The 15888-nt window shown below is 50.1% G+C and overlaps 1 protein-coding gene across 4 annotated transcripts in view; it reads left to right on the forward strand.

Annotated features, from left to right (window-relative positions):
- Positions 1–7959: 7959 nt before the first annotated feature.
- SLC37A4 (solute carrier family 37 member 4) overlaps positions 7960–15888 on the forward strand; it is a 121534-nt gene continuing 113605 nt past the window's right edge. The window contains exon 1 of one of the 4 annotated variants that reach the window (XM_078682210.1): positions 7960–8040. The gene's annotated coding sequence lies outside the window, so the exon portion shown is untranslated. Of the gene's footprint in view, positions 8174–15888 lie in introns of all 4 variants that reach the window. The other 3 variants (XM_078682209.1, XM_078682211.1, XM_078682208.1) reach the window with 3 other exon arrangements.

Here is a 15888-nt window from a genome sequence, read left to right on the forward strand (position 1 = left end):
GAAACTGCTCCTACAATAAAGCCCCTAAGGCACCCAATACAGCTACTCCAGGGACAGTAAGTCTACAGATGGGATCAGAGGAGTGCCCAGAGCAAATCTGGGAATACACTCAAGCTAGTCTAGTCTCCCTGGGGGAAATGGAGGTTGCCAATGTAGCTGGTTGGCCACCCAACTGTAACAAGTTTCAGCAATACCCCTCCATTAATGGAACTAGAGTAGAAGCCCTGAGGGATACAGGTGCCAGCATCACTGTGGTAAAGGAAGAGCTGGTTTCCCCAGAGCAATACCTTGTTGGGAAAACTTTCCCAGTCACCAATGCTGACAGCATTACCACCCAACGCCCTCTGGCTACGGTGACATTAGGGTGGGGGGAGGTTACTGGCCTGAAACTGGTAGTGGTCTCTCCACAATTGCCAGCTGACTGTCTGCTTGGAAATGACCTGGAAACCTCAGCCTGGGCTGAGGTTGAGCAAGTAACCCATGCAGCCATGCTGGGTATCCCTAGACTGGTGTGTGTGCAAACCAGGGCATAGAGCAAAAAGAAGGGCGAACAAGTAGGTTTTTAGCCTGAAAGTATGGCCCAACCAACCAAGAGAAAAAGCAAGGAGACTGGGGAACCAGCTTCTACGCAGCCAGCCTCTCAGGCCCCTTCTCCTCAGGGAGAGGACTTGGAAACCCTAAAGGGAACTGAGCCCATGGAGCTTGAGCCTTACCAGGCTGGACTACTGGGCCCAGGGGGACCCACTAGGGAAGAGCTGTGCCAGGGTCAGCGAGACTGCCCCACTCTTGAAAGCCTGAGGCAGCAAGCTGCTGCAGAAGCAAAGGGAGATGTCAGTGGTACCCACGGAGCTTATTGGGAAGAGGGATTACTGTATGAAACCCCAATCCTGGAGCTACCAGGAGGGTGGTAGTGCCACAGAAGTACAGGGAGTTCCTCCTAACTTAAGCTCATGACATCCCCCTAGATGGACACTTGGGGCAAACCAAAACTTGGAAAAGGCTAGTTAGCAACTTCTACTGGCCCCAGATGAACCAAAAGGTGAAGGAGTTTGGGAGCTCCTGTGTTACCTGTCAGGCCAGTGGCAAGACAGGTGGCAAACCAAAGCCCCCCCTGATACCACTGCCAGTGGTGGGGGTATCCTTTGAAAGGGTAGGTGTGGACATTGTGGGTCCACTTGAGCCTCCCACAGCCTCGGGGAACAAACTCATTCTAGTAGTAGTGGATCATGCTACTAGGTACCCTGAAGCAATTCCCCTTAGGGTTACTACAGCTCCTGCAGTAGCCACGGCCCTCCTGGGCGTCTTCATCAGGGTAGGGTTTCCTAAAGAGGTGGTTTCAGACAGAGGTACCAACTTCATGTCTGCTTACCTGAAACACATTTGGAAGGAGGGTGGGGTGCAGTACAAGTTCACTACCCCATACCAACCACAAACCAATGGTCTTGTGGAGAGGTTCAACAAGACATTGAAAGGTATGATCATGGGACTCCCTGAAAAACTCAAAAGGAGATGGGACGTCCTGTTGCCATGCCTGCTTTTTGCTTATAGGGAAGTGCCACAGAAGGGAGTGGGGTTTTCACCCTTTGAACTTCTGTTTGGTCATCCTGTAAGGGGACCACTGTTGTCTGGTGAAAGAGGGTTGGGAGAGGCCTCTCCAAGAACACAAACAAGACATTGTGGACTATGTGCTTGGCCTAAGGTCCAGAATGGCTGAGTACATGAACAAGGCATCCAAGAATCTTGAGGCCAGCCAGGAGCTGCAGAAGCACTGGTATGGCCGAAAAGCTGCCATGGTTGAATTTCAACCTGGACAACAGGTTTGGGCTTTGGAGCCAGTGGCACAAAGGGCTCTCCAAGACAGATGGAGTAGCCCTCACCCTATCCTGGAGAAAAAGAGTGAGGTCACTTATTTAGTGGACCTGGGCACCAGCAGGATACCCCAAAGGGTTATCCATGTGAACCGCCTGAAACTCTACAATGACAGGGCTGACCTCACCATGCTTTTGGTGACTGATGAAGAACAGGAAGCAGAGAGTGAACCTCTCCCTGATCTCCTCTCTTCCAGCCCAACAGATGGGTCAGTGGATGGAGTGGTCTTTTCAGACACCCTCTCTCCCTAACAACAGACTGACTGCAAGCAAGTCTTGCAACAGTTTGCTAGCATCTTTTCCTTGACCCCTGGTCTGACCAGCTGGTGTACCCATGATGTGGACACTGGTGACAGTAACCCTGTCAAAAACAAAATCTATCGACAATCAGACCAAGTCAAGGAAAGCATCAAAGCTGAAGTCAGCAAGATGCTGGAGCTAGGGGTGATTGAACCCTCTGAGAGCCCCTGGGCTAGCCCAGTGGTTCTGGTCCCCAAACCTCATCAACGGGGTGGAAAGAGAGAGATGAGGTTCTGTGTGGACTACAGAGAGCTCAACTCTGTCACTAAGACAGATGCTCACCCCATTCCAAGAGCAGATGAGTTGATAGACAAGCTAGGGGCAGCCAAATTCCTATGCACCTTTGACTTAACTGCAGGGTACTGGCAGATTGGCATGGCCCAAGGAGCCAAAGAAAAGACAGCATTCTCCACGCCTGATGGGCACTATCAGTTCACTGTAATGCCTTTTGGGTTAAAGAATGCCCCTGCCACCTTCCAGGGGTTGGTGAACCAAGTCCAGACTGGATTGGAGTCCTTTAGTGCAGCTTATCTTGATGATATTGCTGTCTTTAAGTCCACCTGGCAGGATCACCTGATCCACCTTGGGAAGGTTCTACAAGCCCTGCAATCTGCAGGACTGACTATCAATGCATCCAAATGCCAGATAGGGCAGGGCACTGTGGTGTACTTGGGCCACCTTGTTGGTGGAGGCCAGGTCCATCCCTTACAGCCCAAGATCCAGAGCATCCTGGACTGGGCAGCCCCAACCACCTAGACACAAGTAAGGGCATTCCTTGGCTTGACTGGGTACTACAGAAAGTTAGTTTGTGAAGGGATATGGGTCCATTGTGACTCCCCTCACAGAACTCACATCCAACAAAATGCCCAAGAAAGTGAACTGGACTGTTAGCTGCCAAAAGGCTTTTGACACCCTGAAAGAAGCAATGTGCTCAGCACCCATTCTAAAAGCAACAGACTACTCCAAGCAGTTCATAGTGCAGACTGATGCCTCAGAGCTGGGGATAGAAGCGGTCCTCTCCCAGATCAATGGGGAAGGCCAAGACCTACCTGTTGCTTTTATAAGCAGGAGGCTACTCCCCAGAGAGCAGCATTGGAGTGCCATTGAGAGGGAGGCCTTTGCTGTGATTTGGTCCCTGAAGAAGTTGAGGGCCTACTTGTTTGGAACTCACTTCCTAGTTCAAACTGACCACAGACCTCTCAGATGGCTAATGCAGATGAAAGGGGAAAATCCAAAACTACTGAGATGGTCCATCTCCCTACAGGGTTTGGACTTTGAAGTGGAACACCGACCAGGGACTGCCCATGCCAATGCAGATGGACTTTCCAAGTTCTTCCACTTAGACAATGAAGACTCCCTAGGGCAAGGTTGGTCTCATCGCCTTTCGTTTGGGAGGGGGGGGGTTGTGTGAGAAAGTGCCATCTTTCTTGCCTTGGTATGTCCCAACTTTTTTCTGAACTGCTGATGTGCTTTGACTGAGTGTGCCCTGGGTTCCTGCCACCCAGGTACCCAGGGTCAGCGCTCCTTCCCTAAAACTGTGCTGAAACTAAAAACCCAATTGGCATCTCTGGCCACCTGTCAAACCCTAGTAAATGGTACCCTAGGTACCCAGGGCATGGTGATCAGAGAAGACCCCTGAGGGCTGCAGCACTTATTGTGCCACCCTCAGGGGCCCTGTACCCACACACTGCCTTTGCAGGCTGAGTGCCTAAGTACAGAACTAAACCAGGAGTCAACATGGCACACATCCCTGTGTGCCATGCCCACAGAACCCACTGCCCTAGCATACTTCGGTCACCCCTCTAGCTGGGTGCCCTATGCCAGAGGTGTGGGCACAGGTGCATGAGCCCTGTGCCCCTACAGTACCCAGGGCCATTCCTGGGCACTGTAAGTGCAGTGATGCCATTAAGAGTATATGGTGCTGGGAGGTTGTCAATACGAACTCCACAGCGCCATAATGGCTACACTGAAGACTGACAAGTTTGGTACCAAAATTCTCAGCACATTAAACCCGCACTGATGCCAGTGTGGGATTTAATGTTCAATGCACCAGCGGGCATCTTAGAGATGCCCTCCGAAATCCTAACCTACAATCCACGTCTGGGCTGAGTGGCTGCAGAGGCTTCCACACAGCAGACATGTTGCTTGGCCCCTGGGTGGAGAGCCCCCCACTCTCCTGGGCCTGCAATAATGCACATCCTAGGCGAGGTGCTAGGTCTCCTCCCCCAGGATGGGCAGGGGGAAGCTTCAAAGGCATGCGGTCTCTGTGAGCTTCTCCTGTCCATTTGCTGTACCCAGCAACTGGCCCTCACCAGTCCTAACCCCCACTCTGGCGGGAAGACTGGTGGGAAAAACTAAGTCAGGATGGGGGGTGTGCCAGCCTGTGCCAAACCCACCCCTCAGGTGGGGGAGATGAGGTGAAGCATGACCCCGGGCTCCGGCCATCTTGAAGATGGGGAGTCCTGCCCAATCTCAGCTAGGCTCCTGCCCCCCTCCCACAGGAGAGGAGCAGGCTAGGGGGTGTATTCACCCCAGGACAGGGACCCATTGGTCCCTGTCCTTGCCCTACCTGTAGCGCCCCTAAATTCAGTATTTAGGGGCTCCCTGAACCTTCCTTCCTCAGATCCCGATACGAAAAGAAGAGAGAAGATCAAGAAGAAGACCCGCCGTGCAGCAGCTAACAACAGGACGACAACAACTGACTTGGCCCCAGCCCTACCGGCCTGTCGATCCGGGAACCTGCTCCTGCCTAATCCCGGCGACTCTTGCGGACAGCAACCTTGGGACACCCGGAGTACCTGCCTGCCTTGACCCTCTTAAAGACTGGGACTCCCATCAGCAAAGGCTCTGCTTCAACAATCCACCTGGTGCCAACGAGGAAGCTCGGGACCAGCCCACTCTGCACCCGCCGAGCCCGGGCCGGGCCCAACCGAACCAAGACCATGAGGACGTCCTCCCGGTGACTGGGACCCGAAGTCCAGTGCCCAAAGACTCTCCTCGACAAACCAGCCGACGCCTGCAGACTCAGAACCAGGGGCACCCCAACCGCGACCAGCTGAGGGTAAGCTTTTCCGACACCCAAAGACACCCCTGCATCCGGCGCCCTACCGCCTCCTGTGCCTCCCATTGGGGTACCTACCTGTGCTCCAAGATCCCAACAGCCTTTGTTCCTTTTTGACCTTTCCCATTGAATAACATTGAGCGCCCGACGGCTCAAGAGCACCTTGCACCCAGCCGCCCGTGTGCCGCTGGCTGTGCAACCTTTGTCCTATCCTACTTCCCCCCTTGCCCTGAGCAAGTGACCAGGAGCCCAGCTCCCACAGCCGCGTGGCCTGCTAGCCAGCAGCCACCAACTGAAGGCCCTCTTTCCCCCATTGGATATGATTGGGCCTACCTACCTTTGCACCCGGCCGGCCCTGCGCTGCTGGGGCGGAACCGACTGTACTTACCTGACCCTGGGGTACCCCTGGGTCTATACCCGGAACCTTAACTTCACCAGCCAAGTACTCACCTGGAAACTGGTAAACCACTTACCTGCCGTTGGATAACATTGACCCATTTTGACTCGAAAATCTTTTGAGTGTGAAGTTTTGAAAACTGCAAATATTCATATAAAATCAGCCGAAGTCCGAATTCCGAAGTACTCACCTGCAAGCAGGCGAGAAGCCAGTACTGTGCCTTGCAGCCCAGTACTGAACCGCAAAAGTAATCCTTGCTGGGTTTACTAGTAATCTGTATTTTCTCCATAGGAACACATTGTCTGCTTTTCTATGAAATTTCTTCTAAGTGCCTACTTTTGAAAACTTGAAATATTCTTTAAAAATCATACAAGATACTGAAGCGCAATTACCTACCTGTTTTAAGTTCAGACCCCAGTGCTGGCCCTAGAAGCCCAGTACCGGATTACAAAAGTAACGCGATCATACTTTACCTGCAACCTGAATTTTCTCCCATTGAATAACATTGCCAGATTGTCATTGAAAAGTTTCTAAGTGTGAACTTTTAAAACAGCTTTATATTCATGAAAATTCACCACGGTAACTAAAACGTTTTTGCTAATCTGGTTTCAGCTTAGACCCCAGAACTGAATCTAGGATCTAGTCCTGGAACTACTAAAGTAATCTGTACTGTAATCAACTGTACTTTTCTGGTAACAATCCATTGAGCTCAATGCTAAAGTGTGTCTAGACTTGAGTTGCCTTCACCAAATCCTGTACCGCTTGTGTTCACCAACTTTATTACTTCCTTGCAAAGTAATTACATGAGAGTTCTCATATCTAGCAAAGTATATTTTTATGCCTGTTGGTTCTAAAAATAAAACAACTATATCTTTGGATATAAAAACATTGGATTGGAGTTCAGTCTTTGAGTGTGTGAAATCCTTTGCTGACTGAGTGTGTACAACAAATGCTTTGCACTGCCCCCTGGTACTGCCTTACTGCTTGACCAAGCTACCACTTTTGAGAGTAAGGTCAGTCCTGACTTTAACCTCTGTTATACCTTTGGGGTTTGTGGACTCTATGCACACTGTACTTCATTATTGTCCAGTATATATAGAGCCACTTTCTCACATCATGAGACAAGGCCCAAAAAAGAAGACTCTCACTTCAGCTGCCTACCCACGTTTGAGCTGCCTACCCACACAGACCTCTCAACCTTTTGAAGCAGCTTCGAAGGGGGTTCCTTGTTTGGGCTGGGGACTCCTGTTGTATTTTTTTTAACCTTAGTACACCATTATTTTACCCCTCAGTCATGTATTGGATTACTTGCATTCAAGCAGATTAGATAAACATTGATTCAGGTGTGATGGCATATTTATATTTATTTTCATACACGAGAGCTGTGCAGAATTCTCTTAAATGTGAAACTATTTTTTCAGAATGCTGAAATGATGGTTATGACTTGTACTTGGAGATAAGTTAACATCTCTTATTTACTGTGTTCGATCAACAAACTGGGAGTAGTAGTATGGCTGGTAGGTGAGTGTATGCAGGGCTTTAAGTAGGATCAACAAACTGGGGAGGGGGGTCTCTCAAAGGGGCTTGGTCAATGTAATTAGGTCTTGGCTTAAAACACATAAGCAAAAAATCTGTTTAGCATAGTGTGCCACCTGGCTGGTAATTTGCTGCTTCTTTCGTTACATGTAGATATAATACAACATGTAACATTACACTTACAGCAAGCCAGGACTATTGGCTTTATCAATGGGTTTTAGTTGCATAAGATAAATAAGCAACCATGGCTTCATTATATAAAACTGTTGAAAATGCTTCAATTCTGAAATGATGAGACTGTGAAAGAACAATAACAAGTCCCTTAGAAGTTACATCAAGGCAGTGAAGGGCGGTATTGCTGCAGAGTTAATTTTTTTCTTCCTGAGGTTGAGGGCAGAAAATGGAGAGCCCGACAGGGACCCGTTTCAGGACCAGCTTTTTAGAACTGCTGGTGCTGAGCACCGGCAGGACCCGGCCCACTTAACAGCCCTGAGTGTATGTCCACATCTTGTACGTGTCACACGTCCTCAGCTTCCTCATCTGCCGCTGGATGCGGATTTATTAGTCTCTATTTCGCCCTCCTCAATAAATTGGCAGGAGCCACCCATTAACTTTCTACCAGGGTCAGCGTTTCCCGTCATTGGCCGCTTGTATTTCCATCCCTCAGCTTCGTCCCGCCCACCGCTTTCATTCACCGCTCTCGGGAATGGCGCTTCGAAATCTGATTGACAACTAGTCGAACGAATGACCCTTAGTGGAGTGGATTCTGTGGCTAGTAAAGGAAAGGCTGAACGACCAATAGGCAGCAGGCTGTCCTTGAAGGGGCGTGACTTCCGGCAGCTGGTAACTAGAGCCCCAGGGAGAGGCGGAGCCAGGAGGTAAAGAAGAGTGTCAAAGTGTGAGGTCACGTGGAAGGTTTATAATGCGCGCTTCTGTAAAAAGCATTATTGGGCTGGATGAGGGTCATGACGCGCAGGGAAAGGGGTTGACGGAATGAAGCGAGTGACTGAAGTAAGTGAGGAGGATCAATGCCGGATTAAGTGGTGCACTGACTCAATATGGAGAAGCAGTGAGAAAGGGTGCAGTGACAAGTGAGGAAGGGGCGGGGGTTATATACACCAATGAATATGTGCGCAGTGTTTATTTATGAGTAGGGAAGGTGACCTGTGGTGGATTAATCAGTGATTGCAAGGGATTTGGTGCAGAGTAGTGAAACTGGATTTTTGGGATGACGTGTTCTGTTGCTCAGTAAGGAGGGGGGCAGTGACAAGAACAGATGGTGCATTGACAAGTCAGTGTGGGTGGTGTAGAGAAAAGGCAAAACAGTGAGCAGAGAAGAACGAGTGTACTGACCAGTGAACGAATGACGTGAATGAACAGAGGCAGTAGCTTGCATTCAACTTACAGTTGGTAACTTGATTTGTGTTCTATTGCTATTTGCTTGAAATGTAACATGGCTTGCTGTACCATGTTTAGCTCTCACGTGTGTGTGTGTGTGTGTGTGTGTGTGTATATATATATATATATATATATATATATATATATATATATATATATGTTTGCATGTAAAAATAGCTTTGTGCAGCGCTTCATACCACACGTCTGCCGTTTTCAAGTACTGCAGCTAATCAGTATTACAATTTCAAAATGTAATGGTATCCACTTTAGAAGGATGGAATGGTCTGCAAGGTCAGCCTTTTCATTAACCCAACCCTCACCCTGCTCCTGCTTTAATGATGCCAGATTGGTGGCATCAGCATTGATGTGACACAAGGGGGAGCTCTGCTACTGTTTCTGCTCGATTTAAAGAGTGTAAGGTGGGAAGGGATGTTTTCTCTTAAATGGCCTCCCTGCTTTAAACAGCATGTAGTTTACACAACTACCCTGGTTTTAAAGTTGAGATGCGTTTCTTCAACTGGAACTAACGCTATCTGGAATGTCTTTATATGTGGCAATACTGTCAAATTCAATTTAGCAGCTCAGCGAAGAATGGCAGCTACTCTCCTATGAAAACTGTAATAGGTTTCCTGATAAGTGCTCTGTGTCGAGCAGCATGCTACTCCAGAACCCAGGATAGTGGTTAATCCCGGGGTTGTTGATTATTAGGGTCATTTTGTTCTCTCCGGTTACTCCTTCCATGTATGTGCCTCAGTTTCTTTGTGGTATATACATTAAAAGGAGTTAGGTGTGATTATTTTTGGAGGGCGGGTGGGGGTGGGGGGTGAGTCAATACAAATGGTTGGTGGAATGAAGAGATAGGCTAGAAGAGATTACGTATTGTTGCATTGTAGTGACATGGTTTCAAAGAAAGTGAGATTTTCGACAAAATTGAGAAATGCAATAATAGAGAATAAGGCAGCCTGTCATGCAACTTAGAGTAGGCTATACTCAGAGAAAGGAAACATGCAGAGTAGGGCAGGTAAGGAGAGGATCATTCAATAGAAAGAAAGTAGAATATAATAGAAAGCGCCAAACCCTGTTCGGGCGGTGAGCACAGAGCAGACTGGGGCTGCTGAGCCTCAACCGTGATGGTTGAGTTAGCTTGCTGCTGGTATCCATCCTCTTGTGGTTCTACAACATTGAAACCTCGGATTTACTGTCAGTTGAATTTATGCCATCTAACAGCCAGAGCTCTGAAGCGACCAAAACAAGATGGCAAACCCCGGAGGTTGCAGGCAGAATCTTGCGGGAAAGAAATAGCTTTCAAAACTGGGGAATAATTTTGAAATCAATTACAAAGCCACTATATCCAACTTCCTTTCTTAAGATAGATGCAAACAACCTACAGCAGACAATGTTTTCAGTCCTGAAAAGAGCAAGGAGCAGAACACCAGGCACAACAACTGCAGCAAATTTGACTATTGCAGTACTACCAACTCAAGGTCAATCTACCCCAATTCACCTTTTAACAACCGACAATTGGACAGGCACACAACGACTAACTTCTGCTTGTCTAAATTGACAACAGAAGGCAGCATCACAGCCAATTCAAACAGCACAACATGGCACCTCCATTTGCATCTGGAACATTAATGGTTTAGCTTCTAAAACGAGTGACCAAGAGATTCTAGATTACCTGTAGTCTTTTGATATCATTTTGCTTCAGGAAACCTGGGAAGATAAGCCTTATGATCTGCAAGGCTATACCTCCCACTCACTACCTGCAGCCAAGGGGTCCGACTTTGGCCATCGTTCGGGAGGGTTATTGTTCCTAGTTTGAATAACTGAAATAGGGGAACTTCTTCCTATCACAACTCACTTAACACCTCCAAGCTGCATTCAGGCCACAAAAGTAACTCTCAAGTTTAACCAGCTCAATCAGGACATAATAATAATGAACGTCTATGTGCACTCCAAACAAAAATCAAAAGCAGCGAAGGAGTTATCAACAGAGCTGAAGAGGAGACAACAGATCTCTTTATCCTGGCCGGAGATTTCAACATGCACATTTTAGGGTCCACCCAGGCCGATAATGCTATGCAGGCCCTTTCGGATGCACGGGAAATTCCAACACAAGGTCTAATAGAGACCACTCAGGCCACAAGAATAGCTAAGAACTTGCTCCTGGAATTGGAGCACTTAAATATGAGAGCTTTGAATGGCCGCTTTAAGGAGGATAACCCCCCAGTTGCAACGTACCATTCGACCATAGCATCATCCCATCTAGATTATACTTTCACGACTCTGACTCTGTTCAACAAAATTGCAACTTTCAAGATCGGCAACAACAAATTTAGTGACCATATCCCACAAGAGCTGTGTCTCCAAACAAACTCATGCAATCCACCAAAAAATTAGTCGATCAATTGTGAAGGACGAGACCAGTAATCTTTTTTTTTTTTTTTAACTTTGTTTATTGGTGGTTTTGTAACAAAAGAGAACAAGACAGAACATACAGTGCGACATTACATTGGCTGGGGTACAAGGTTCACGGATTGTCATCTAAGTTGAATCAGGAATCATAGCACAGTAAAGTACAGCAAGGCGTCCAGAGCATCAACAGTGCGGCAACGGGCAGATTTTATACCATGATCAGGGGTAGTACAGTGGCATTCAGACATAGGGAACAATTAAGAGGGCAAAATAAAGTACATCAAGGGGTCGACAGAGATATGGAAATATGCATGAGCAAAACAGTAAATCAGTAGCGAAGCGGTATGAAAACATAGTGATACATGCATTCGTAAGGCAGTACAATAGCAATATTAGCATAGGCAGTGCAGAATCAGTAGGTGATTGAGGTACACTAAACCAGGTTACCATTACCATCCCTAGTGGGGTCCTCCTCAGGCTCAGAATCACGAGCCGCCTGGGCTTGAAGATGGGCAACCAGGGGCTGCCAAATGTCTCTCGGCCTGCTAGACATTGGAAGCAGGTCAGCAAATGTCGCGTGTTGATCCTGACTATGCGTCATATCAGCAAGCCATTCTTTGAATTTGGGAGCCCTGCCACGCCCCCATCTGCATGCTACGCGCCTTTTTGCCAGGAGGAGCGCGACATCTACAAATTTTCTGCATTGTGAGGGAATTTGCGGTGTGTGTCCCAACAGCATCAGTAGTGGATCCGGTGGCATGGATGACCCAATCATAGACGCTAGGGCAGCTCGTACCTGTTGCCAATAAGTCTGTATGGAGGGGCATTCCCAGGCAAGATGCAAGAAATCGGCATGTTCTGCGCGGCAGCGGTCGCATCGGTCAGTGTCAGATAAGCGAAACGTAAATTTTTTCACGGGGGTATAGTACAAGCGCTGTAGGTATTTGTAATGAATTATTTTGAGCCTACTGCTCGCTGATATTCGAGCCGTAAGAGTACAGCAGTATATCCATTGGTCATCAGTGATATCAATAGCTAGTTCAGTAGCCCAGCGCGTCCTCGCTGAGGCCGCCGGCATCGGGCAATTCGCACGTATATGACTGTACATTCCCGAGACCAGATGCGAGCCAATCTCGCGAGTTCAGCAGGAAATGAAGCGGGGGCGTAATGGCAGGCTCCGTAGGGTAGTCAGGAAGTATAGCGCGCATACCCTGGCGGAGTCGCAGATAGTAAAATACCTCGAGAGGGGTACGGGCATGCTCTTTGAAGAATGCATCAGCAGATTTAAAGTAACCTGCAGTGAAAAGGTCACCCCAGCAAGTAATCTTGCTGGGGTGACCTGGGATCACCAACTGATCCGCGCCACCAAGAAAAATACATACAAGGACCGGCTGGACAACAACGCACACAACTGCAAGGAACTCTTCAACATCGTGAAAGAGCTCTCCAACCCCAGCGCCGGAAACAACGACATCACCCCATCGCAAGACCTCTGCAACTCCCTCGCGTCCTACTTCCACAACAAGATCACGGACATACACAACAGCTTCAACAACCAACCAACGCAAGCCACAACCGCAACGACGCCACCCACCGCCACCCTCCGCACCTGGACCCCGATCAGCACCGAAGACACCATCCGCACCATGAACTCCATCCATTCCGGATCTCCGACTGACCCCTGCCCTCACCACATCTTCAACAAGGCCGACGCTGTCCTCGCACCCCACCTGCGGGACATCATCAACACCTCCTTCGACTCCGCCACCTTCCCTGAGAGCTGGAAGCACGCCGAACTCAGCGCTCTTCTCAAGAAACCTACAGCAAACCCCACCGACCTCAAGAACTACCGTCCCATCTCGCTCCTCCCGTTCCCGGCCAAAGTCATCGAGAAGACCGTCAACAAACAGCTGGCCGCCTTCCTCGAGACGAATGGATCCCTCGACCCCTCACAGTCCGGCTTCCGAGCGAACCACAGCACCGAGACCGCCCTCATCGCCGCCACCGACGACCTTCGAACTCTGATGGACAACGGAGAAACAGCGGCCCTCATCCTCCTGGACCTCTCCGCGGCTTTCGACACGGTCTGCCACCGCACCCTAGTACAGCGCCTCAGCAACATCGGAATCCAGGAGAAGGCACTGGAATGGATCACCTCCTTCCTCGACGGAAGAACACAAAGAGTCCGCCTACCACCGTACAAGTCAGAGGCCACCAAAGTCATCTGCGGCGTCCCTCAAGGGTCCTCACTGAGCCCCACCCTCTTCAACGTCTACATGAGCCCCCTCGCGGCCATCGTACGCAAACACAACCTGAACATCATCTCCTACGCCGATGACACCCAGCTGATCCTCTCCCTGACCAACGACCCCGACACCGCCAGAGCCAACCTGCACGAAGGGATGAGAGACGTAGCCGAATGGATGACGACCAGCCGCCTGAAACTGAACTCAGACAAGACGGAGGTCCTCATCCTGGGCTCCACGCCCTCCGCCTGGGACGACTCCTGGTGGCCCCCCGCCCTGGGCACCGCACCCAAACCGACGGACCACGCACGCAACCTGGGCTTCATCCTGGACTCCTCCCTCTCCATGACCAGACAAGTCAACGCCGTCTCCTCGTCATGCTTCAACATCCTGCGCATGCTACGTAAGATCTTCCGGTGGATCCCCACCGAGACGAGGAAGACGGTCACCCAGGCCCTCGTCACCAGCCGACTGGACTACGGCAACGCCCTCTACGCCGGAACGACCGCCAAACTCCAGAAGAGACTCCAGCGGATCCAGAACGCCTCGGCGAGACTCATCCTCGACATCCCCCGTCGCAGCCACATCTCCGGACACCTGAGAGATCTGCACTGGCTCCCGGTCAACAAGAGAATCACCTTCCGGCTCCTCACCCACGCGCACAAAGCCCTACACGACCAAGGCCCAAGCTACCTCAACAACCGGATCAACTTCTACACTCCCAAGCGCCTCCTCAGATCAACCAACCACGCCCTCGCCGCCGTCCCCCGCATCCGAAGAGCGACAACAGGAGGAAGGTCCTTCTCCTACCTGGCTGCCAAGACCTGGAACTCCCTGCCGACCGACCTGCGCCTGACCCAAGACCACCTCTCCTTCAGGAAGAAGCTCAAGACCTGGCTGTTCGAGCAGTAGCGGCACCCCCCCCCCCCCTCCCAGCGCCTTGAGACCCTACGGGTGAGTAGTGCGCTCTACAAATGACCTGATTGATTGATTGATTGATCTTTAGGGCCGCACAAAGTTTTTGGAAGCCTTTCTCCTGCAGGAGTGCAAGCTCGGGGTGATATGTCAATGGCATTAGGGGAGAATACAATAGTTCGCAGTGCATTTTTTTAGCCAGTCGACGCCACGCATCAATTGTACATGTGACCTACGTATGAGGTGTCGTTATGGCCGAGGGCTGACAGTGTAGTAGGCCCTTTAAGGGTAGGGGATTAGCAATCCAGTCCTCCACTGCCAACTGAGGCATAAAGGGAGTAGGGAGAAGCCAGTGGTACACATAGTGCGCCTGCGCGCAAAGATAAAAGGCTTCGAAATCCGGGAGGTCAAACCCCCCTTTATCATACGGTAGGATCAACGTTGACCACTTAAGCCGCGGGCCCTTGCCTCCCCAGAAAGGCGGCAAAGCTCTGATCTCAGCGTCTTGAAGAAATAGGGTCCCGGGTGAAAGGGAATATTGAGAAAAAGATAGAGAAAGCGTGGGAGCACCACCATTTTTATAAGAGACGCTCTCCCTGCCATAGAAATGGGTAGGGAAATCCAGCGGTCCACCAGGGTAGTAAGTTTGGTCACAGCCACGCCATAATTTGAGCGAAGTATCTCATCCTTGTCGCGTGAGATCTGTATGCCCAGATACCGAATGTCAGACCTGCTCCGCTCCAGAGGGTAATCCAGGGGAAAGTCGGGAACAGCATCTGTGAGCGGAAAAAACTGGGATTTCGTCCAGTTGATCTGCACCCCCGACATTCTTCCAAAGACCACAAATTCCCTGAGCAGGGGGTTCAGGTTGTGCACTGGGTCCTTAACGAACAAAGTCACATCATCTGCATATAAGGACACATCAATCTGGCGCTGGAGGCAGCGAATCGCTCCCTCACCATGGAGCTGGCGGAGCCGGCATGCAAGGGGTTCGGCGGCAATCGCGAATAGCAGGGGGGGACAGTGGGCACCCCTGCCGGGTGCCCCTGGAAATGTCAAGCGACGTGGATAGATGTCCGTTGATCAGGACTCTCGCAGTGGGTTGAGTATATAGTAATCGGATCCAGGAAATGAATATGGTGGGGAACCCCATGCGGGTCAAGACTGGGGAACAAATAGGGCCACTCAACAGAGTCAAACGCTTTCGAGGCGTCTAAAAAGATCGCCGCGACGGGAAGGTCAGGGTGAACCGTATGAAGCAGGGAGAAAAGAGTGCGTAGATTATGTGAAGTGGAGCGGCCCGGAACAAAGCCAGATTGGTCGGGTAAAACTATCCGGGTCATAAGGAGCGACAACCTAGTGGCTAGGACTTTGGCCAGAATTTTAACATCACAATTTAAGAGTGACAGGGGACGATATGAATCACAGGATGAGGGATTTTTGCCGGGTTTCAATAAAGAGGTGATGACGACTTCGCGCATGGAGCATGGGAGGACGCCATCCTCGAAGGATTCCATGAACACCTCTCGGAGGACCGGGGCCATGACATCTACATAGGTCTTGTAGAATTCAGCGGGAAGACCGTCCAGTCCGGGCTCCTTCCCGTTACGTAGCGTCATAATGGCATCCCTAATTTCTTCCAGTTCGAAAGGAGCAGCAAGGAATTGCCTGTCGACATCGCTCACCCAGCATAGGGCTAGTTCACTTAGAAAGTCGTCCTATTGGATATCAGGAGTAGAAACCGTGGTATAT

This window comes from Lissotriton helveticus, chromosome 3_1, assembly GCF_964261635.1.
Source record: "Lissotriton helveticus chromosome 3_1, aLisHel1.1, whole genome shotgun sequence".
In the NCBI taxonomy this organism is placed as follows: Eukaryota; Metazoa; Chordata; class Amphibia; order Caudata; family Salamandridae; genus Lissotriton; species Lissotriton helveticus.